General features: G+C 46.1%; 1 protein-coding gene and 1 long non-coding RNA gene across 2 annotated transcripts in view; one reads left to right on the forward strand and one right to left on the reverse strand.

The window, feature by feature from the left end:
* Window positions 1-4,196: 4,196 nt before the first annotated feature.
* Window positions 4,197-12,817, forward strand: LOC149356010 (uncharacterized). Its single transcript, XR_016291611.1, has 3 exons — window positions 4,197-4,521; window positions 9,045-11,769; window positions 12,690-12,817. It is a non-coding gene; the product is annotated as an uncharacterized LOC149356010 (long non-coding RNA).
* Window positions 12,818-13,249: 432 nt separating this feature from the next.
* The window catches only part of LOC149356011 (uncharacterized), a 38,067-nt gene continuing 28,561 nt past the window's right edge, over window positions 13,250-22,755 (reverse strand). The window contains exons 9-11 of the mRNA XM_089576236.1: window positions 19,851-19,949; window positions 16,835-16,900; window positions 13,250-13,318 (exon numbers count right to left, since the gene is read on the reverse strand). The gene's annotated coding sequence lies outside the window, so the exon portion shown is untranslated. The remainder of the gene's footprint in view (window positions 13,319-16,834; window positions 16,901-19,850; window positions 19,950-22,755) is intronic.

Consider the following 22,755-nt stretch of genomic DNA (forward strand, 5'->3'; position numbering starts at 1 on the left):
AACAAAAGATAGAGCTTATGGAAGAACGGCGTTATCGCGGAGCACTAGTGAGGGCAAGGGCGGAAGACACAGCTGCTGGCGAAGCGCCATCGAAACGTGCTCTTGGTCTAGAAAAAGCGCGCGCTGAAAGAAATCACATCGATAAAATAGAATGGGGGGGTATCTTATCGGCAGACACTGACCACATCAAAGAAGCCTTTAATGAATACTACCAGAGGCTTTTTTCATCGACTCCTGTAGACGCGGTAGCCTTTACGCATCAGTTTCTTGGTGCAATGCCACGGCTTGACGAAGAAAGCAAAAAGAAAATGGAACTAACAATAACTCACAGCGAGGTAGAGCACGCGATAGATCAGTTAAACCTAGGAAAATCACCAGGACCAGATGGATTCAGTGCGGCATTTTATAAAGAATTTAAGCACGAAATTGCCCCAGTGCTGTGTACAATTTTCAATGAAGCCTATAAAATAAACGTATTGCCTCCGTCTTTTGGGACCTCCCATACAGTGCTCATACCTAAATCGGATGATATAGAGAAATTACAATTGGTTACAGCGTATCGACCCATAGCACTCACTAATGTGGACTACAAAATTTTTATGAAGGTATTGGCGCGTAGACTGCAGACAGTGATATCGGATATTGTTGGACCCCACCAGACATGTGGAATCAAAGGGCGCTCAATTTTTTCCAACATTCACAAAGCGCGCAGTGTGCTTGAAAGCTGTGATGACATCAATGGGCGAGTAGCGATGCTTCAGATTGATCTTGAAAAGGCATTTGATTGTGTTTCTCATGAAATTTTGTTTGCCGTTTTAGACCATGTGAACGTCGGTTCAGTTATCCGTAAGGGTGTAGCCCTGGCGTATCGAAACTGCACGACGAGGCTGATTGTTAACAAGAGTCTGGGGGCCCCCATTAGCGTGCAGCGTTCGGTGCGTCAGGGCTGCCCCCTCAGCCCTCTCTTGTTTTGTATTTGCATCGAAACGCTGTGCATGAAAATCATAGAAAACAATAGTATTAATGGCTTTAGGTTACAAGCAGCTGAAGTTAAGCTGCTGGCCTATGCAGATGACGTTGCAGTATTTACGGTTGATCAGGGGAGCATAAGTGAAGCTGTCGGGTGTGTACGCGCGTTCAGCGAAGTCACAGGTAGCGGGGTTAACTGGTCCAAGTGCCTTCGGACCATTTCGCCAACGTACCGTGGGCGACGACCCCGGGCAAGTATTTGGGCGTTCCGCTCGATGCTTATCGCGATAGCGAGGACTATTGGAAAGAGCAAACTAAAGACGCACGTGACCGAGCTGGGAAATGGAAAGGCACCAACCTTTCAATTTTCGCCAGAGCCACAGTCTGCAATCTTTTTTTATTAGCAAACTCTGGTATGTGATGCAGGTTTTGCATTGCTCGCGTGTGAACGTTCAGAAGCTACACAGGATTTTTGCAGTTTTCATATGGGCGTCCGAATGGGAACGTTGTAGCAGAACGAACCTGTTCCGGCGGGTAAAAGACGGGGGGGCTAGGGCTAGGGCACCTCTTTTTAAGGCAGCTGGTGAACCGTTTTTTGTTTTTTCGCGACGTCACAGACCCGTTCTTGCGCACCGTGTGCCAAGTGAAGCTGCGGCGATTGCTGCCGGAGTTTGTGGTATCCACAGAAGAGCTCTCTGGTGGAACTTTTGGTTACTACAAAGAGATTGTAGCAAGCGTTCGGTTTCTTTCGGCACGTTTTTCCACCGATTATTTGTGGAAAAGCAAAAGGAAAAAGTTGTACAATGATCTTTGTGATATTGTTTTCCCAGAGCCCATGTACAGGGCCTTGTACAGTGGAGGCCCGGGAGGGGATGTTTTAAAAAGGGTGAAGAAAATGCAGGTGCCACCAGGAGTAAAGACTTTCTTTTTTAAGTTACACACCGGGACGTTACCAGTTAAAAAGTTTCTAGAGGGAAAGGATTTCTTTTTACCGTGGGGATCGAACTGCTTAATTTGTAAACAGCCTGAAACAATAGACCATGTTTTTTTGCATTGCTGGGAAGGGGTTTATTTTTGGGACGTGTTACAAAGGACCATAAAGAAAGAGCTACCACTTGACGCGCACGGAATTCGCTATTTAAGCACTGATAATGAGGATGGGGCACCTTTTGATCTCATAATGCTCTTGGGCCTCCACTGTATATGGCGCTCCAGAATGGCAGGCTACCATTGTGACAAAGACGCACGACCGGCCCGAATTTATTTTCGGGAAAGCGTGGACTGGTTTCTTGCAATCCAAAAAGCAGCTGCGGAGCCTCCCGAATGGCTCTCAAGTCTAGAGCCGTTGTGTATGTTGCGGGAATTTTAAGCTGACGAAGCCAGTCTCGTGCTGGCTGACCACGACAGTGTCGTATGTATATAGCGTTGTGTGTATTTTTGTTGTGCAATGTCATGAGCCAAAGACAGGCAATAAAGAAAAAAAAAAGCTGGCATGGCGGAGTGGATAGCGTGCTCGTCTCTCATGCCGAAGACCGGGGTTCGATTCCTGAGCTCGACCAATTTCTTAATCACTTTTATTTTTTTATATGGCCTGACTAGTAAAGCGAACTAGGCTAATTGGGTAATTAAGCAATTAACTAAGCTCAGTCCCACTTACTTGGATCATCACTATAGGATCCCTTCAATTGGTTTTATGGTTACTAGCCAAAGTGCAATTGGCCCCGTTTGAAATTCGCGCACTGTGACGTCACGACCGTTTCCACCAATTGAAAAGCGTGACATTTTCTGTCGACAACTGCTGCTTACAACGATGAGACATTAAAGGATTCCGCCTTAAAACATTAAAGAACAAAGACCGCGTGGTCGAGAAGACGCGCAGAATCGCGGTTTTGCACGACAGAACTGCAAGAAGAGATTGAACCAGGGCCTTTGGCACTTCAAGGGTAGTCGCTGCCAGTCCGTCACAAACACGGTTTGAGCATGAATAAAGGCAGATGTAGAGAATGCACAGGTTTCGTGAGTCAAATAAAACAAACAAAAAATTGCGAGTATGAAAAAAAACTATAAAGAAATTAGATCATAAAACACGAAAAATATTAGAGAAAAGGCACATCTAACACCATCTGCCGGGTAGTTGGTTGCGATCCATATGTATCAGCAGCGCGAACACAACACATGAAGAAGAAGCGCTCTTTACCTTCTTCTCCTTCTTCCTGTGTTGTGTTCGCGCTGCTGATACATATAGGCACATCTAGTGAACGCACGGGTTTTGTGAGTGAAATACAACAAATAAAAAAATGCAAATATCAAAATAAACAAAATAATAAAGATATTAAAGTACATAACACGAAAAACATTAAAGAACACAGACCGCGTGGTCCAGAAGGCGCGCAAAATCGCGGTTTTGCACGGCAGAACCGCAAGAAAACACGGCGGCAGGGCGCGGAGCCAAGCCACGTGCGACGAAGGGCGCACAAAATGGCGCCCAGTGCGGCGCGCTTGCGTCAAAATGGCCAGCCGGCCCTTCCCGGCCGCTCGCAAGAGGAATACACCGATGAGCGGAACAGCCGTGAAAGAAAAAAAGAGGAGGAGGGAGAAAAGGGTGAGAGACAGTCGCCGGAGGAATAGACCGACGAGCGCAGCGACCACGAAAGAGGAATAGACCGAAGAGCGCAGCGACGGCGAAAGAAAAAAAGAGGAGAAGGGAGAAAAAAGCGGAGGAGGACGGGCGGCGCTGCGAGGAGGGTTCTGGGACGCCAGTGAGGAAATTGCCATGCTAGGCTGCGGTTGCCGTTAGTCCATATATTCAGCGCCTGGAAGCGCGAAACCTCTAGGAAATATGTACTCTAGTATATATTAGAGAACTATGTAGCAGCCTTACGATAACCGTAACAAGAGGCGGACTTTTTAGCGAGTGAATGAAGCGTCCTAAACTTCAGCGCGAACAGACGACGCATGCCGAAACGTTCGCACTTACAACAATTTTCCGCCCTTAATTACAATATGGAACGTCGAGCGTGGGCATGATAATGCACGTAGAGCATGCTGACCTTTTTTACGACTTCATTCGCGCGTATTAACGTATTACGAGCGAATTTAAGCTTGGCAATTCCGCATTTCAAGCAGAGCGCCGTACACACGCATCTCGCCGAAAGACCCGGAAGTCGGAGTACCCAGCATGCCTTGCGGCTCGTTCAGATTGGACACCACCCTACGCGACTAATTCCTAATATAGTGATCATCACTGCTGCTGCTGCCAAGCATGGATGAAGGAAAACTGTCTTCTTTCTTTCCTTGATGATGAATATCGAGAATGGGGCCCTAAGAAAAAGCCCTGCGCAGAGTAGCCAGTTTTGTGATTAATTTCGACCGGTGCCGCACCTTTGGCTATCATCATCATCATGTATCAATACGCACAGGTCTGGGCCCGTGACCGTTGCGAGCGCTGATGTTCTTTTCAGCCTGGGCAGTGCAGATTCAGGCTTTTAGGCTTCGCTGCGGAGAAGGAACAGTGGCTGACCTGGTAGCAAGACGTCCCTATCAGCGTGTCAGGTAACAATATAGCTTTCATATAAACCTCCTTATAGCTTTTCTTAAAGCTACAATATATAGCGACCACAATGTGAGGGTAGCTGCTTAGAACCGTGCCACGATGCCTTTTATTACGCCTTGTATTCTAGGCCCACGCCGGCATTCCGTTTGGCCTTGTTCCTCTACTACCATGAGCTGCGGCCATGACCGCCATCCACCGAGAATGGAGAAGGGCAGAGCCCTTCAAGCGGGCGTCCAACCGTGAACCGAACGGGCCTTAAGAGCATGAGATTCTGGCTGGACGGTTTTAAAAGCTGTTGCCACCCATGTTTCTTAGTGTCTGGCGTCGCTCGGCACTTCCACTTCCACCCTTCCTGTACGGTGCGGTTCAGGTGGCACCATTTCCTTTCGTCAAAAAGCGTTGCGTTCAAAGGAGGCATTGCGCCGAATGGGTGGTGGCGTTCCGTGGACTCCGTGGCAGCGCTACAACACGCTGTCGCGTTCCACTTCTAAAGGCGAAGGTTAAGCGTCATTAACTGGCAGTTAATTAATGCACCAATAGAATGTGAAAGTGTAGTCGCTCACTTTACTCGCGCAGCATTCATCGCTACGTGTGCAACAATCGCGTAGCAGAATGCAGCACTCAGGCTTTCGCCTTTCACCACTTTAGTCGCTTAAGTTCCTCGTAATTTTTTCTTTGCATAATCGCGCGTTGAGCGTGAATAATAAGCTGCCGTGAATGCGTCGCTGACGAGGTGGGCAGGGCGGTCTGCGGTTTGACTGACGGCATAGTCAGCGACGTCGGAGGTTGTAGGGAGGTGATCGAATTCATTCCCTGTTGAAAGAATGTCGTACGCCAAAAAAGTACGAAACAGGAAGGAAAAACACATAACAGGAAAGAGGCGCAACTTCGAACTTCAGGAAAGGAAACCAGGCGCTCTTTTATAGCCGCTGAGCTGCATGAGGGTGCGTCAACTAAAAAACAAATGCGGTAAAAAAACAAATCACTCGTCCACCACCGCATTTGTTTTTTAGTTCACGCACCCTCATGCAGCTCAGCGGCTATAAAAGAGCGCCTGGTTTCCTTTCCTGTTATTAAAGTTGGAAGTTGCGCCTCTTTCCTGTTCTGTGTTTTTCCTTCCTGTTTCGTCCTTTTTTGGCGTACGACATTCTTTCAAGACGATGTACCAACTAACCCGTCAAAAAGTTCTACTACTTCATTCTCTGTGCTTGCGGCATGGTTCTTCGACAGTTCCAGCGGTGCTGGACTGCTCGGGAGCGTGCCGCCGGCTGTGGTGGTCAGGACTCGTTTATGTAGCACTGTCCATTACAAGTTCAAGCCTGTCTGTTGCGCCCAGTGGGGACGCTTCTCGAACTGTCTCATGAACGCAACCATGTTGCTCGATGGCTTCAGCTGCGCATGCAGCAGGAAGGTTGGTTGTCTGGGCGTTTCCTGAAGCCACAGTTGTGTGGTTGTCAGGGGTGCTACTGTCGTAGCGACGTAGGGCAGGCGGCTCTGGTGCGAGAGGCGCTGTGAAGACAGGTTGACTGCTGACAGTGCCAGGAGTGTTTGTCTGTTGTGATGTCCAGACGGGCTCCTTGGACTCCCAGTCTTACGAGTCGTCGCTTGATATGTGTACTGGCGTTGCTTGGTTGAGGTTGTTCTAATCTTGCTCTGTTCTGTGCAGAACGGGCCTAAATTTTAGTGGCAGCGATGAGGCGCCTGGCTTCTTCCTGGCTCTTAATGATTGCGTTTGCTTGTATAGAAGCTTGTGCAGTGTGCGGGAACATCCTGCGCTGATCGCGCGCTGATGTCCGCGGAGGCGGGCGCGCACAGTAGATGCGTCCAGCAGGTGGAGTGTTTGGTTTATGGTTTATGGCGTTTAACGTCCCAAAGCGACTAAGGCTATGAGAGACGCCGTAGTGGAGGGCTCCGGAAATTTCGACCACCTGGGGTTCTTTAACGTGCACTGACATCGCACAGCACACGGGCCTCTAGAATTTCGCCTCCATTGAAATGCAGCCGCCGCAGCCGGGATCGAACCAGCAGCCGAGTGCCGTAACCACTGTGCCACCGCAGCGGGGCGCAAGGACCAATTAATTTGCAAGGACCAATTAAGGTCCTGGTTTTTACAGCGATAAGCAGCACTTTCGAACGTGCCTATCGTCATTGTCATCAGCTGTGAGGTCCAACCAGCAGTGAATGCAGCAGGCAGGCCAGCGGCAGCGGCAGAGCCGGTGTGCTTCAATATTGTATAAGAAAGAATGGAAGGTGCATTTGTGGGTTCAGCAAAGGCGAAAGTGCTGGTGTTCAGTCGTAGTCTACATAGCCGCGTAACTACTCGGTGCCGTGATTCCTGCGGTCTCGTCTTTTTTGGTGGCACAGGTTGCATGGTGGTGCCCGGCATTTGAGTTGTGCTACACTCTTAGAAAAAAAATAGTAGTACTTACTAACTTTTTGGGTAGTAGCTGCAGTTAGTAATGGGAAGGTTAGTAGCAGTTATTAACCCATTGAGTTAGTAACGGCTGCTACCTGCAGTTAGTAACGGGAAGCTAGTAGCATTTACTAAAAAATGAATAGAAACTCGCATATGCTGCTAGATTCAGCGTACAGTGTGCTGGCGTGACTTCTCAAATTTATGCGTACTCGAAAAATAAAGAAAGCTTCACAGTCAATTTGGCTAATTCCAGAATCCAGACAGCTATCAGAGTGTGCTGGCCGTAAATCGCACTCTTAGGTTTAAGCGTATCGCGCATTACATGTACAAATTATGCGAGGTGGTGGCATCAACAACCTTACCGTGCGCACACAAAGGTTCATAATGTAGGAAACGCACAAATCAGAAAGGGTCACACTCCCGCACTGCGTGTGCAGAGGTAAATCTTTTTGTCTTATATACTCTGTAAATCAGACTCATTTACGGGCTAGTGGCTCTTACCGATTCAGCTAAGATAACAGCGTTAATTATGAAGTTGAGATTGCAGAAACAGCTTAGTCTACCTAACCATATGCCCGTGCAGATATGTTTAATTACAAAACCAATTTATTGGCACGAGAGTCTGGGTCAGTTATATTCTTTTAGGGTTAGAGGAACGGTTACTAGCTAGGTGATAACTAGCTACCATAGTTAGTAAAAATGTAGCAAGGGCTACTTTTACGAACTATACCTTGTAGAGGGTAGTAAAAGCTGATAAAAAGTAGTAAAACGAAGTCATAGTAACTGCTGTGCTTACTACCTTTTCGCTAACTTTTTTTTTAAGAGTGTAGGTTCTTCGTACGGTGTGCTGGTGTGGCTTGTTAAATTTGTGCACGCTGGAAAAATAAAAAAAAGCTACATAGTCAATTTGACTAGTTTCCGAAACCAGTCAGAGCTATCAGAGCGTGGTGGCCGCAAATCACACACTTATGTCTAGGCTTATTGCACATTATATGTACAGAATGCAAGGTTCAGAATGCAAGAAAAGCACAAACGAGAAAGGGTCACACAGGTGCACTGCGCGTGCACAGGTAAGTCTTTTATACTGCGTAAATCTGACTCTCAGCTATGGGCTAGTGGTTCTTACCTGTTGAGCTAAGATACCAATGTTAATTATGAGGTTGAGATTGTAGAAGCAGATTAGTCTATACCTTACCGCATGCCCCTGCTGAAACATTTACTTAGAAAAACAATTTATTTGCACGAATTTATTCGCAAATCGAATACTTTTTATATTTCTTCAACAGCTTATCTTAAACAAAAAATACTTCGCGATGTCCGGAGTACTGGTACGCTGCACACCCGCAGACTAATTAATCTCAGAGAATATAAATCTGTTTCATGTCTCATTATCAGGTCTGTACAATTATTTTTGCTGCTCATGTTGATTATGTGCGTGTTGTGCTGGTTAGTCATTATAAGTGTTACTGTATAATTGCAATCCTTGTGATATATGCACCTTTTGTGGTTGATTTTAGTGTATTTTGTCTATGCTGCATGTCTCTTTTGTGATATCATGTACCTATGTAGCTTGTTAACTGAGCTAGTTTTTATTTTCTTTTGTTTGCTGTCCCATTATTTTTTCTTGTGTGTGCTTGTTTATCATTGTTTTCAAAGCGCTGTCATCCTGCACTGCTGCTGCTGCCAATAAGCGGGTTTCAGGACTTGTCAAGCTGCTTCTGCAGCTTTTTCCTCAAACCTGTCCATCCTCAAATGTGTATTGCTAGTGGAAATAAAGCACTTACTTACTTGACAGTCTGTGTTAGTTATATTCTTTGACTTTATTTTAGGGTTAATGGAATGGTTACTAACTAGGTAGCAACAACCGACCATAGTAAAAAGGTAGCAAGGGCTACGTTTACTAACTATACCTTGAGGAGGGTAATAAATCCTGTATTGTTGCGCGTTGGAGCACTCGACAGATTTGTCAGCAGCAGGCGTATACGCCGACGCAGTGCATACGGAGAGCTTTGAACGCTTTTCACGGTTGAAGTGAATGCGAGATGAGTTTTCGACTCCTCGGGTTCCCCTTTTCCCAACTTTGGCTCCTATTCTCTTGTATTGCAGGGTCCGTGCCGAATATGTCGGCATTCAATGAAGACGGCGTTTTATGCTACATACTGGAGTACGTGAACAGTATTGTGCAGGAGGAGGACGGCGGCGTACCGATCGCCCATCGGCAGAGACCGCTGTCTCAACTGCCGGCCAGAATTCTTGGGCAGTACAAACCGTCCACAAAAACGATTCAGCTGGCAGTCCGCAGATTTCTGGGCGCGATATCCATAGAAACAGATGCGATGGTTTACACCTGCGGCAAAGTCAGAGCTCTAATGAGGACTGCACCTCCAGTGGCACAGGCTACTAACGCCACAACGAGCAGCAGTTCCTCTGCCAAGGGAATCGCCCAGGGTCGGATCACATTCATCGATGAGTGGAACCGGGGTGTCATTGTGACTCACCACCCTGTCAGATGTAGCGTATTTTTTCACCTCAGCGACACCATAGGGTGGCCCGTCGGCTCTGAAGGGCTGAAGGTGGGCGATCCCGTGTAAGTCGAAATCTTGAGGGGCCCTCTGACGCACAATTACAGATACAAAGGGAATGTACCGTATTTACTCGCGTAATAGGCGCACTCGCATAATAGGCGCACCCCTAGTTAGGGCGCGAAAAATCAGATTTTTTTTATTTCCGCGCATAATAGGCGCACCCCGAACTTGGCACTGTGATCAGTACTGTATTTACACGATTGCAAGCCGACGCCTCGCCACCCCCCGCTCCCCAATCTTTATTTTAACAAAGTTTTTGCTGAACTGACTACTAGTCCTTACTAGTGCTGCTGCCGTCGCAGCTGCTGCGGACCCACAGCACATACAATGACATCGCGTAGAACAGCCGCACACAGTTTTCAGGGATGCTCACTTTAAACGTCTGTTTGGAAAGCTTCCTTTCCAGCCGGAAACGTTCCCGACTTAGGCCCGCGAAAACCTCGACGCTTGGAGTCGCGTACGAAAATTTAGGGACGCCGCATTCGCAACTGCCGCACTTCTCGGCCACGTCGTATTTTCCGACTTGCCGCACGCTTGCCGCGTTCGAGAGCAAACTCCCAGCCGTGTAGCTGTTAAGGTGCTTGCCCGTCGAGCTAAAACATCAATGCTCCGCGGCAAAGCCATAAACTACGATAACTATCGCGCTACCGCAAATCCCGGCACTTGACAGCAACAACAACAAAAAAAAAACGAGCTGGAGATGCTGATGGCGATTAGATAGCGAAAGCTCGCGGCGGAGGAAAACGATGATGATGATGAGCTTGGCCTTGGGCGCCCTCCGTGGGCGGCGTCTGGAAGCTCCTGTGCGCGTGTGTGGCCTTCGCGATCAAGCGTCCGTTGCGCGCAGCCGGAGCCGATCGCGGAGGCCTCGGCGCGTGCATTCCGAAAGTTTCGGTGCGGCCCTTACACGGACTTTTTTTTTTTAAACATTTTCTTCGCGAAAACGGGGTGTGGCCCGTACACGAGTGCGTTTACGCGGTGTGTTCAATTCTGCGAGTCGAAAAATTTTCCAGAAATTTTACCCCGCGTAATAGGCGCACCCCGAACTTTGAGCCGGATTTTCTGGAAAAAAAGTGCGCCTATTATGCGAGTAAATACGGTAGTCCGGTATGCCAGAAACACTCCAGTGGAAGCGAAAGAGCCCTGTGGCCCCAATGACCAGCAAGTGATCTCCGACCGGGTGGGTGTAATCACATCCATCGAACATGACCGCGGAGTCATCAAGTTTGGGGATGAAGACGATGAGAGTGCGTTCTTCGATACGAAAAGCATCCCAAGACCACTCCTTCGGCGCAGAGAAAAGTTGACGGACATCATCTCAGTAGGGGAGAAGGTCTGCATCGAAGCGCAGCTGTACTTGAAGGTCGGTGGCCTCTGCAAATGGTATGCAACGAGGGTAAGCACTGTCCAGCGCAGAAGTGGCAGTGCTGTCTTCGACCTCAGCAAGACCATAGGGTGGCCTCTGCAAATGGTATGCAACGAGGGTAAGCACTGTCCAGCGCAGAAGCGGCAGTGCTGTCTTCGACCTCATCGACACCATAGTGTGGCCTCTGCAAATGGTATGCAACGAGGGTAAGCACTGTCCAGCGCAGAAGCGGCAGTGCTGTCTTCGACCTCATCGACACCATAGTGTGGCCTCTGCAAATGGTATGCAACGAGGGTAAGCACTGTCCAGCGCAGAAGCGGCAGTGCTGTCTTCGACCTCAGCAAGACCATAGGGTGGCCTCTGCAAATGGTATGCAACGAGGGTAAGCACTGTCCAGCGCAGAAGCGGCAGTGCTGTCTTCGACCTCATCGACACCATAGTGTGGCCTCTGCAAATGGTATGCAACGAGGGTAAGCACTGTCCAGCGCAGAAGCGGCAGTGCTGTCTTCGACCTCATCGACACCATAGTGTGGCCTCTGCAAATGGTATGCAACGAGGGTAAGCACTGTCCAGCGCAGAAGCGGCAGTGCTGTCTTCGACCTCAGTGACACCATAGTGTGGCCTCTGCAAATGGTATGCAACGAGGGTAAGCACTGTCCCGCGCACAAGCGGCAGCGCTGTCTTCGACTTCGGTGACCCGGTGTGCGGCGCTGAAGCACACACTGCCAACGACCAGCCGACTAGAAGGCTGGAGCTGCCGGGCATCGGTGTTGCCAGCCAGACAACTCGGTTCGGCTGCGGGGACGGTTCAGAGCGTGCCACGGCGGACAAGCGGAGTTCAAGCCACTCTGCACCCCAGGGGCTCAGATTTTAAGACCACGTAAGGACCAGCATTCCTTCTGCCCTCTCTGGCGAAATTTTGCGAGTAGTTTGGTTGACATCTTTGGCGTATAGATACCTGCCTGTTGATGTTGGCTTATGGATGCCCTCTTATTGAGCAGGGCTTATCTCGAAAAGCTGCTCATTTTCTCTTGGTCGGCATGCATTTTCCCTGCCTTGGGCATTGACAGGTAGACAGGTGTTAAGAATGCTGAGAATTGGGCACTTTGTATAGTTTGTTTTGCTGGTCTTCAGAAAGAAAAACATGGATTAGGTCGTAGCACTGCAACCTTTCTTGAGGCAAGCCTTCATGCTGTGACATGTTACTGAGGCCCTGACTCAAGAAATCAAAACTGAAACCATTGCACAGTCATGCGATAATGAATTATCCACAGTGTGTTGTGAATAACATCGCAGGATTTGTCAAAAATGTTCAACCAGCGGGGTTTTTGTAGTGCAAGCATCCGTGGAAGTTCCATGTTTTGCAGGTGTGAGGACGAGAAATCCTGTCATTTTCAAGAGATTTAGTGCAATGGTGATGCACCATTAGCCACAGAGCAAGCCCAGAAACAAGTAGTGTGTGCTGTGCATTTTTGACAAAACCGGTATACAATGTGTTCTTTTCGTGAACTTTTTTCTGCCGGCATGGACTATGTGCTTGGTAGGGGCCGACTGATATTCACAGTCAACTTGTGTGTGTGGTAAATACAGTAGATGAGAACTGCTAATCAATTAATTTGTAAAGTGCAGCAGTCTTGGTGCTGCTTAGCTGTCGAGTGAAATGTCAGGGGCCCAAAGTAGCCGTAATGAAAGACTGTTCATAGGGTCATGCCCCTCTTTTGGTTATTTTGAAAACTTGTGTACTATTATATTGCCTTCATCATGTTGCTTTGACCTCTTTTCCTTTTCCTCTCTTTGCAGTAGGAGGCGCTGCAGCATGAAAGAATTATTACGGAATTCGAGATTAATAAATGCCAAGAAACATGTACCAACTTTTCCAAGAAACATGTACCAACTAGCTTAACTCTCCATTTTATTAATAAATGCAGCTATCAACAACAACAGAGTGCTTGGTGTTCTTTGCCGCACAAGTGGGTACTAGTGCTGGGTTTTAATGCTTACATTTTAGTGTTTTGAGCTGGCTGGACGGAATTTTCGGCAACAAGGACCTTCTGGTTGTCATTCTTTCCGGCCATTGTTTTTAGATCTTCTAGACAACTGTCAGCATATTCTAGGCGTACACTTTATTTTATCTTACAAATAAAGTCATAATTGGTATTAAAGGCAAGCATAAAGTGATAATTGGTATTTAAGGCAAGGACGCCAAATTTTGGTATGGTATAAGAGTCATACGTAGCTATGACAGCCATAGTGGAGGGCTCCAGGTTATTTTCGACCAGCTGGGGCTCTTCAACGTGCACATCGTACACCAGAACAGAGTTTGGTGGAACTGTGGTCCCCAAGCCTTTTGAGCCATATCCAAAGGAGGGTGGCAGTACAAGGAGTTTGCGAGAATTATTCCTGCAGCCAAGAAGGTCCTCCTCCAGTCCCTGCAGCATCAAAGAAAAAAAGTGAACAGAAAGAATCCTTAGGTAGAAACCAACACAACACAAAGAGTGCATCAATAGAGATAAATGCTCATGTCACAGACACACAGAGCTTATATCAGCAGGAGGATAGCAAGTAAACTGCTCAGACAAATAAGAACCAAACAAAAACAGTGCAACATAAAGCAAGATGGGCATTCGTCAAAGCACATAAGTCATGCACTTCCTGCACCCGTGAGCCATACTTTACTGGCATACGAATTCTCGACAGAAGCAAGAAAAAGATGTTCCAGGAAATGATGGAAATGTTTTATTATCAAGAAGGCATCTTGTGCTCTAGACAAATTTTAATTTCACTGTATGTAGTTCAGAGCAATTTTTTCATAGTTAATTTTGCATTATTTTTTTATGCTTGGGGGGGGGTGTTCACTGTAAAAGCAGAAGCTATATACATACCTGCCAACCTAGCAACATGAAAATTCGGGAGACCGCCGAGGTGGGAAGGGGGGGATTTTTTTTTTTAGTTTAGCAAGTCAGAAATTTTGAGGCTGTGACAAAATCAGAAAGAAGTGAGAGTTGCGGCCCACTATAGTTTATTTTGAACTGATCTCTGTGTTGTTGCAAGAGTGCAGGGACCGGCACAAAATGCAATGCAGTTCTCCATGGGTATATTGTGCGACTTGAGTGCGTCTAGAACAAGGTTTCCAATTTTGAGCCCGGTGGCCTCTCCATGGAGCTCTTGCAAACAAAGCAATCGACTCTCGACAAGCTGCGATTCCTCGACGTAGTAAGTTGCCATGATGGGATACATTTGCGACGTGCTATCGTTGCTTCCATCCACAGCGATTGTGAAAGCATGGCGTTTCAGAGACGCTAGCATCGACCTTTCGGCGTGCGCAGCCATTTCCTCGACGATGGCAGTTACTTTGGTACGTCCGCATCCGGTGCCCTGCACTTCTGCAGCACGAACATAGTTCTTATGCTTTTGTGAAGCAATGTGTACCTTGATGTTCTTGCCGCCGTGCAAAACGCTCACATCACAGGCACACGTGGTACAGAATCCATACTTGTCACCTTTTCACGAACTGACAAAGCACAAAAACCCAGTCGTGTACGATTTCCGAAATACTTGCAAGTACTTCTTGGCTTTCGAAAGCACCATCGATCGTTCCAACTCGGGGAAACAGAGAGAGTAGTTCGCCATTCCGCACTTCTCTCGACGACCTGAGAAAGCCAACTGAAGCCTAGCGCGGCTAGCGCACCCACGTTTATATAACGACTGGATTGCTAAATCCGCGAGCCAGCCTGAGATGATCCAATCCGCAAAAATAAATCCAATATGGCAGTGCCCATCGGTTGCTCGCGTTGGTGGTGGTGCCGGGGGCCGCTACCCCGATTCAATGTGCATTCTGGTGACTGAGTGCTCCCGCGCTGCTTTCCGGCAGGTTATATTATAGGACGTTATAGGATTATAGCTATAGCGTGCAAAAAAAAAGAAAAACTAGAAGAAAAAAATGCGTGTGTTATGCACGTGTTCGTGTCTCTCTTTCTTGGTCCTTGGTTTAGTTGCGCTGTTTCGTTCCTTAAAGAAAAAAACGCTAGGCTGTGGCGGCCACTTTTTGGGAGATTTAAGGTCGCGTCCGTGCAATCTGGAGATGTAATCAAAATACGGGAGACTCCTGGACAATTCGGGAGAGTTGGCAGGTATGCATATATGTACTATTGGGGACAAAACTTTGTGGGATACGAGTTCTTGGAAAAATGTTTATTGTACTCCACCTCGCTACTCAGTCGCCTGATACTGTATGCAGGTGTTAAAGGCCTCAAAATGCTGCTTCCTCTGGAAACAATATCAGGTGGCTGCATAGCGAGGTGGAGCACAATAAATGTTTTTCTAAGAACTCGTGCCCCGCAAACTTTTGTCCCCGATAGTACATGTAGTCTCATACAATAAATTTAGTTGTGAGTGGCGGACCGTCCTGTCGTCTTCTGTCTCGTTTCGGCAACATTAAACCAAGAATAGCAGTTCTATGAGGAGCGGTGACTAGCTCCAAAGCTCTGTTCGCTGTGGCTTTCATGCGAAGCCGGCAAGCCTTCATGACACTCTGCAAGCAGCGCGCTACGAGCATGCTGCTAGTGTGCATTGACCACATTCTTGCTTCTAGGCTACAGATAAGCTGATCTACTGGCATATTTTATTGCTGAGTTATGAATACACCAAACTGCTTCAGTCTGGCACAGACTGTATGGTAGCAGCAGCCCAGGATTAATAGCATAGCTAAAATTAAGGCCATCGTGTGCCAAACACAAGCAAGGCATCAGAAATGGCATAGGAGACAGAAATATAGATTAAAAGCAGCATTAGCTGACAAGGTTAAGTAAGGGTTGTAGTGTAGGACGTCTTTGAAGGCGCTGCGTCGCCAACAGCTAGCGGTACGTCTCGATTCAGTCCAGAGGCAGCGATCAGCGCACACGCACGAGCATCGACGTCGTTTTCTTCGTCGTCTTCTGCCTTAAGCCAGCCGCTGAGAGTTCGGGAGCCGAAGACCTGTCTTACAGGGTAAAGGATGAAAAAATGTTATTTTTGCTCAGGGTGCAAAGGCATGTTAAATTATTTGGCCTTAACTGTTTTCATAACACCGCATAAACACATGTAAGGGCCGCACCCATGTACAGGTCGCACCCTGTTTTCCCAAAGGAAATTTAAAAAAAAAATCCATGTAAGTGCCACACCTAAACTTTCGACTACTCACGCGTGAATATAATGCAAGCGCACAGGAGGTTCCAGGTGTCACCCATGAATGGCGTCAGAGGCTGCTGGTCATCACCATCTTTTTCATTAACTTTTTCCACGCCCTCCAAGCTCCAGCTATGCATACCAGCATCGTATCACCAGCTCCAGCTTTTTGTGACTGTCAAAGGCACGGGAGTTGCGGTAGCGTCGTAGTTCACTGCAGTTGAGACTGCCGTGTGCTGCCGCCAAGCGTTGCAATTTTAGCACGATTGGAAAGCACCTTAACAGCTACACAGCTGGGAGTTTGCTCTTGAACATGGCAAGCATGCGGTGGGCAGGAAATCCGACGTGGATGAGAAGTGCTTCTGACGAGGGTGCAGCCAAAAAGATGCATGGACGAATACAACCTGCCAAAAACACACTTTCCGCGGCAAGCTGCTCTGCTATGAGATGGAAGTGCAGAACAACGGCTACGCTTTGACAACAGACATGCTGCAAGACTTTTTGTGGGATGAGCATGCATCAGAGCACAGCACCAGCTCAGAGTCCGAAGACTCCGCAAGTGATGACTGAACGTAGAATAAATGCCACTCATTCCCCGATTGGTGTCCTTTTACTTTTTTTTTCGCACAGCGTGCACATGAGTTGCATCCCAAAAATTAGCCCTTGAATCTGGAAAAAAAGTACGACCCTTATGCGCATTAATAGGGTACTATGTGAGACGGGCTGAAAAATAAAATTCATTCAGAGGAAGCAGCAATTAAAAAAAAAATCAAGATAAATACCTTAACATCTTTTCCTCTCCCAATCTTAATTTTTTGAGGCTCATCACTGTCAGTTGTGTCAAAGACCTGAAAGCAATCACAAATCATAACTTCATGTTATTAACCTGAAAACACCCCACACACACACAAAAAAATGTTCCATGCCATTTGTCCCGAGAATTGATACTGAGTGCACTAGCAGTAATCAGATAAGAAGTAGTATGTATTCTATAGTGTCGACATTGTTGGTGGCAGTTCTGCAACTGAGGGTCACAGAGAATGGTTGGGTTAGGTTTAATGGGGTTTAACGTCCCAAAGCAACTCGGGCTATGAGGGACGCCGTAGTGAAGGGCTCCAGAAATTTCGACCACACGGGGTTCTTTAATGTGCACTGACATCGCACAGCACACGGTCGTTTAGAATTTCGCCTTCATCGAAATTCGGCCGCTGCAGCCGGGATCGAACCCGCCTCTTTCGGGTCAGCAGCCGAGCGCTGTAACCACTGAGCCACCGCTGCGGGTGGTCACAGAGAATCACGACTACAACAATGCCTTTGGCAAAAACAGCAACAAAATGCAGAAGCCAGATCTCCACATTGAAATACCAAAGTACAGTTAGTTGTGAAAGCTCCCCGGTTGAAACCCCATCGATGAGAGCAAGCACACGACAGCATGGCAATGCAGTGATCACAGCCATTTCTGGCTTTATGACTGAAGCTGCACAATAGCTTGGCTACCATTCATATGCTCATAAAAAAAAGTTACCACAGAATGCCACTTAGCAGTTCAACTGTGTGTCCACCTTTGTTATGTTTGTTTCTACTGACAAACCTCATGCCTACAACAAATATTTACGTCGGGGACTCTCGAGATGGACATAAAACAATACAAATAAAACCTCAGCCCCCTCTACTCAGCACTTAAATAGCAAGCACGAATGTTTATGAATGTCTCATCATCTAATGTTCACTTTTCGAAAGAGTCTTAGAACACATTTCAAGAGTAAAAAACGCCTGCAAAAGCAGAGAGTGCAATCAAGACTATCCCGCCACCCTATCACGGTCGCATGTGATGTGCAAGGCTAGCAAATTAATCTGAGACAGCCAAGTACTTGTCTCCTTGAGGGTCAGTCTCACTAGTGCCAGAAGCAATTTCTGGTGAAAAGTGGCACTTCTTAAGGATTAGTTGCCGAGGCATCACCACCAGAAAAACAGCACAGAAGTCTGGCATGCATGTGTGCTACAATGCAAGGAATATGACAGTAACTGATAGATTAGCTTGCTTCAATTGGAGAATGAAATAAATGCAAGAACACACAACAGTGTGTTCATGGTAGAAGGCATTTCACTCTGAGCTTCACGAAAATCAAGGGTGAAGGAAAGGAGCTCTAATACATAAATAAGCTAAACAATTGACAAGTATGGAAAGATGGATTACGCACAAGGGACGCTCAGAAGAGAGACAAAACAGGACTAACGAGGGAGTGTGCTTGTCCCGTGTTGCCTCTCTCGTGGATGTCCTTACGCTCATCCCATCTTGGCTTACTCAACACGAACCAACTTGCCCAATAATGCATCCTGCTAAAAACAGACACTTTTAAGGTTGTTTGGGACCATGCTTTTCTGGCAATCTCTCCCAAGTTTCAAAGAAAGGTTCCCTTGACAGTTCTCTCTATGCTTATTACTTCTTACGAAAAAAAAAGTTTTGCCTTTGATGCCACATTCTTTGCTGACGTCAGCCATGTCTGAAAAAAATATTTCGATACTGATGCGACGGAAGCAGTACAGGCCTCCAAAGACAGGCTATGTGCTTTGTAAAACGATCCGAAAAGTGAACACTTTCACATATTGGCAAAACTGCACCTTTACACTTGAACAGAAAACGAAATTGCAATGGAGACCATTTTTAGACCATCCAAAAGGCTTACGAACTCAAAATCAATTTGTAAGCATTTCATTAGTCCAGTGCAATCAAATAACGATGCCTCTTGCAATTATTTCAGCACTTATTTGGCAAGGAGAGGTGTTTGTCCAATTGATGATCTCAGGGATAAGGGTGAGTGTCTTGGCTATCGCAGTGACTAAGTTCAGGACACCAAGCATGATCACCTGTGCATCTGTGACGTCACAGCACACTATACAGAAAGAAGCAGAAAAGGGCAACCATGCATCATGAGAAGCTTGAACTAGGCTTGCTTACAACAAACGAACAAAAGAAAATGGATAGCAAAAGTTACATTACCCCAAAAGCCGTATTAAATGAAATCAAGAAAGGCTAGAGGCTAGCATAAGAAAGAAGCAAAGCCAGGCTCTTCCCACTCACCACCTTGCTTTGCAGCATTGTTTGTTTCAATCAGCAGCAGCCATGTAGAACACAAATGCAAGGCTACCCGTAAAATACATTCCAAAAAGCATGCAGACTGACAACATTAATGAAGGCATTTTTTTTGTCCTTTTCACGCTTTGTTATTTGTACTCTCATTCAAACACCACCAGAAAAAGAATTGCACTATGTACAAACTAAAAAATGTGCCCATAGTTGGATACAACTCAATGCAGCAGCGAATGCCCTTCAAAGGAGGTCCTCCAGTCAATGGCATCGACTGGTTCTCGTGACATCACAGCTGATACCCTCGTGTGAAAATGCCTCTGTGAAATGGGATTAACCGCAGCGTCATGACAATTGGCCGACGCTATTTTGTCTGGAGGGCCTCGCTTGAAGGGTATACTATGTCGCTGCATTCTTGGCTTGTAACTGACCATAGTTTTACCACAGAAACTCTGAGTACTGTTATCTCTTACAGCTTACAACTCTGGTCATCACAATGCATCATCACTCATAGTGAAGGAAAGTGCGCAGTAAGCTGCCTCACATACTTGAAAATTACATTAAAAAACATTATCTTTGCAGACATCTGAACATCTGATATTGTAGAAAAACAGCCTAAACAAGGAAATTATTTTTTACCACCATGCAGATGCTCTCTCTTTCTATACTTAGTCTAAGAGGTTTCAGGGGTTGATAAGAGAAGCACCAACCTGCTTTAGAAAATTGATGAATCCCTCTTCACTGTCAAACTTCACAGACCAATTGCAGTGCTTCTCATCGGCGAAGCTCAAAGAGTTGTTCCCCAGGAGCTGTTGCCACAGATGAACCAAGAAAAAAAGCTGTGCCCATTAGTACCAAGAAGTAAACGAAAAAAAATGCAACTTTGATGAACTGATGTATTTTGGTGCCTTTATCCAAGGAACTCCTGTACAAACTGCACCAAAACACAACCTTTATCACTGGTGCAAAAATTATTTGAACCTGAAGGACGGAAGCATAGCTACAACAGTGCAAACGACAACGAACACAGAACAGGCAAGGCTGGGTGAGTTGGTTAGCCCCGCTAGACTATACAGAGCATCCCGTTGTCCTGCCCTTTCTTCTTTGTCCGCATGTTTTTGCACTGTTGTAACCACGTCAAGTGTGACGGGCATGTCTGAAATTGAAGTTGAATTTCAGTCGCCCGACTAAAGAATTTCCACACACAAAACTACTCTTTCTTTTTTAAACTCTGCTTAGCCCAAGTTCAATGCACCAAAGCAATAAAACCAAAACAAACCAAAAGCATTTATGTTCCTTATGTTCTAAGCCTCATTTGCATGCCTTTGCGCAAGACAATGACACTGAGGGATGACTCTTCAGTGGTTTCCAATATGTGACCACATGCAAGTGTCACCCATTATGCTCTATATATACTATATATAAGGCCCTTCATTCTCAGGTAAAACATGGTTTCACCCGATTCTTGCAGCCCAAGCATATTTCAAAGATCAGGTTAAATCTAATTTCTACCTGATAATCGACTTGTAGAGAAGGAAGACGCCGAGGAAGAATTAGCACATACCAGTTAGGTAAGCAGTTGTTTAGTGCAATTTCAGTTCCATATTGTTCATGAAAACAATGAGCAAAAGATAACAGAAAAGGCCATTTTATGCACCATACATAGACAAGCGCTTATAGTACATTGTCTTTTGCTGCAAAAACTGAGTTGAAAAAACCCTGAATTATGGACCTTTGTTTTTAGAAACCACACTTCGACCTGAAATTAAGCTAAAAATTTTTTGCGATTCCACCCCCCCCCCCCCTTTTTGAAATTTAGAAAAATAAAACCCAGGATCGAAAAGCCCTACCTATATACAGATAGGCGTCAGTGAAATGCAAAAAAAAGAAAGAAAAAGCATCCGTTCTGAAGAGTCTTTCACTAGTTTGCCTTTTCCCACACAAAACACTAATGCGAGGGGTCCTTAAAGTGAGCTCCTCAGCTGCTGACACTTCTTTGCATCCAGGGATGTACCCAGTGCTGCATGCATATGCTACTCTTCCATTGCTTAGCCGATTGTGTATCAGTGCATCATCGTTTTTCTTCAGCAATACACATGAAAGCATGTTCCTCCCTTCTTGCACGAAGAGACAAGCCAATGCTGACACTCGGACGGAATGACAAGTAAATGTGAAGAAGCAGTGCTGAGAAAGATAAGCGGAGATAAACTGTGAATCTGTAAATTACAAATGTCCTGTACCTCCATAAACCTCGGAATACAGCTGCAATGTTGTGCCACAAGTCTCTTTCTCCCCACCTTTCAGCTCTGCTGCTGCTTTCTTTTCTGAATTGAACCCCAGGGTCTTCTGCAGTGAATTCTCAGATCCAAAAATTCCTCGAATCATACAGGTTACTTATAACGTAGTGCAATATTTGCTCAGTCAATATGCATGGCATAAACTGACCCACATTCCTATGAACTTGCACAAGCTGTAACGATGCAAGCAAAACCTTGTGAACTTTAAAACGGCGACCTGGTTTACCGCACTTATGTGCTGCCCTTATTTACGCTTGTGCCTACAGGCCCAGTGACATGGGGACTGCTCCGAGAGAAAGGCCCAAAGAGGTGCATACAGCCTTGCCTGAGTAGAAAAGCCAACGCATGCACTACATTCAATCTGCTAGACATAATACAAGGTCTCATTGAGGCTCACATGAATCTTTGGCTCAAGATTAAAATGCGATGGACAGAACAGTGAGCAATAGTTGGCTTGCCACCCAGATTATCACCTCAGTAGCAATTAAGAAGGGCATGAAGGGCTCCACTTACCCTGACGGCAAATTGTGCATATATTGCAGCAACAGCCACCTATTGTTGCTTCTCTTTGTACAAAATAAGCTTGCACGTAAATAGAAACAACCATGACAACCAAAAGAAAGCCCCTGACAATGACACTGCTGTGCTCTTCAGTCTACACGCCCCGTTAAACACAAACTTAACACTGAGTTTTCAGTGTACCCAGTGTTGTAGGCATTACTGAAAAAAAGTAACTAAATACGTTACTCGGTAAACTAAAAATAAAATAATGCGTTACCACCCTACGTTACCTACAAGAAAGGTAACGCGTTACTTTACTGTTACCGAAAAAAAGTATCGCACGCTACCTTGCCATTACTCCATGGCCATCAATTTTATTCAGTGCGTCATCGCTGTAAGAACTCAAGTTAACAATTTTATAAAGCTCATTTTTCACATAACTCCAACTTCACAAAGCAAACATAGCTGAACTCAACAAATTTACAGTAATTCTGGTGTGCTTCTGCTTACGAAATTACATGAAAATTGTGTAGCAATAAAGAAATGCTTAAATGGCATAGTTCCGGAAAAACATACTTGCGCACATAAAGAATGTTTTATTCACTTGAACCTGCACAATTATCGCAAAAATGCGAGTGTTTATGTCAACATGTTCAAGGTCAGCCTCGGTCGCTTAAGAACTTAATGAGCAGAAACGTAGCCGCAGTTGCAGATAGAAATAAGCAAAATTTACTTTGAAAACAATGTTGATGAAGGGAGAAAGTTGGAGTGACAGTGTTGTCAGCAGAAAGTTTTTAAAAAGTTTAATATGAGGTAG

The sequence above is a fragment of the Amblyomma mixtum genome, chromosome 3 (assembly GCF_055824585.1).
Source record: "Amblyomma mixtum isolate Tamu chromosome 3, ASM5582458v1, whole genome shotgun sequence".
NCBI lineage: Eukaryota > Metazoa > Arthropoda > Arachnida > Ixodida > Ixodidae > Amblyomma > Amblyomma mixtum.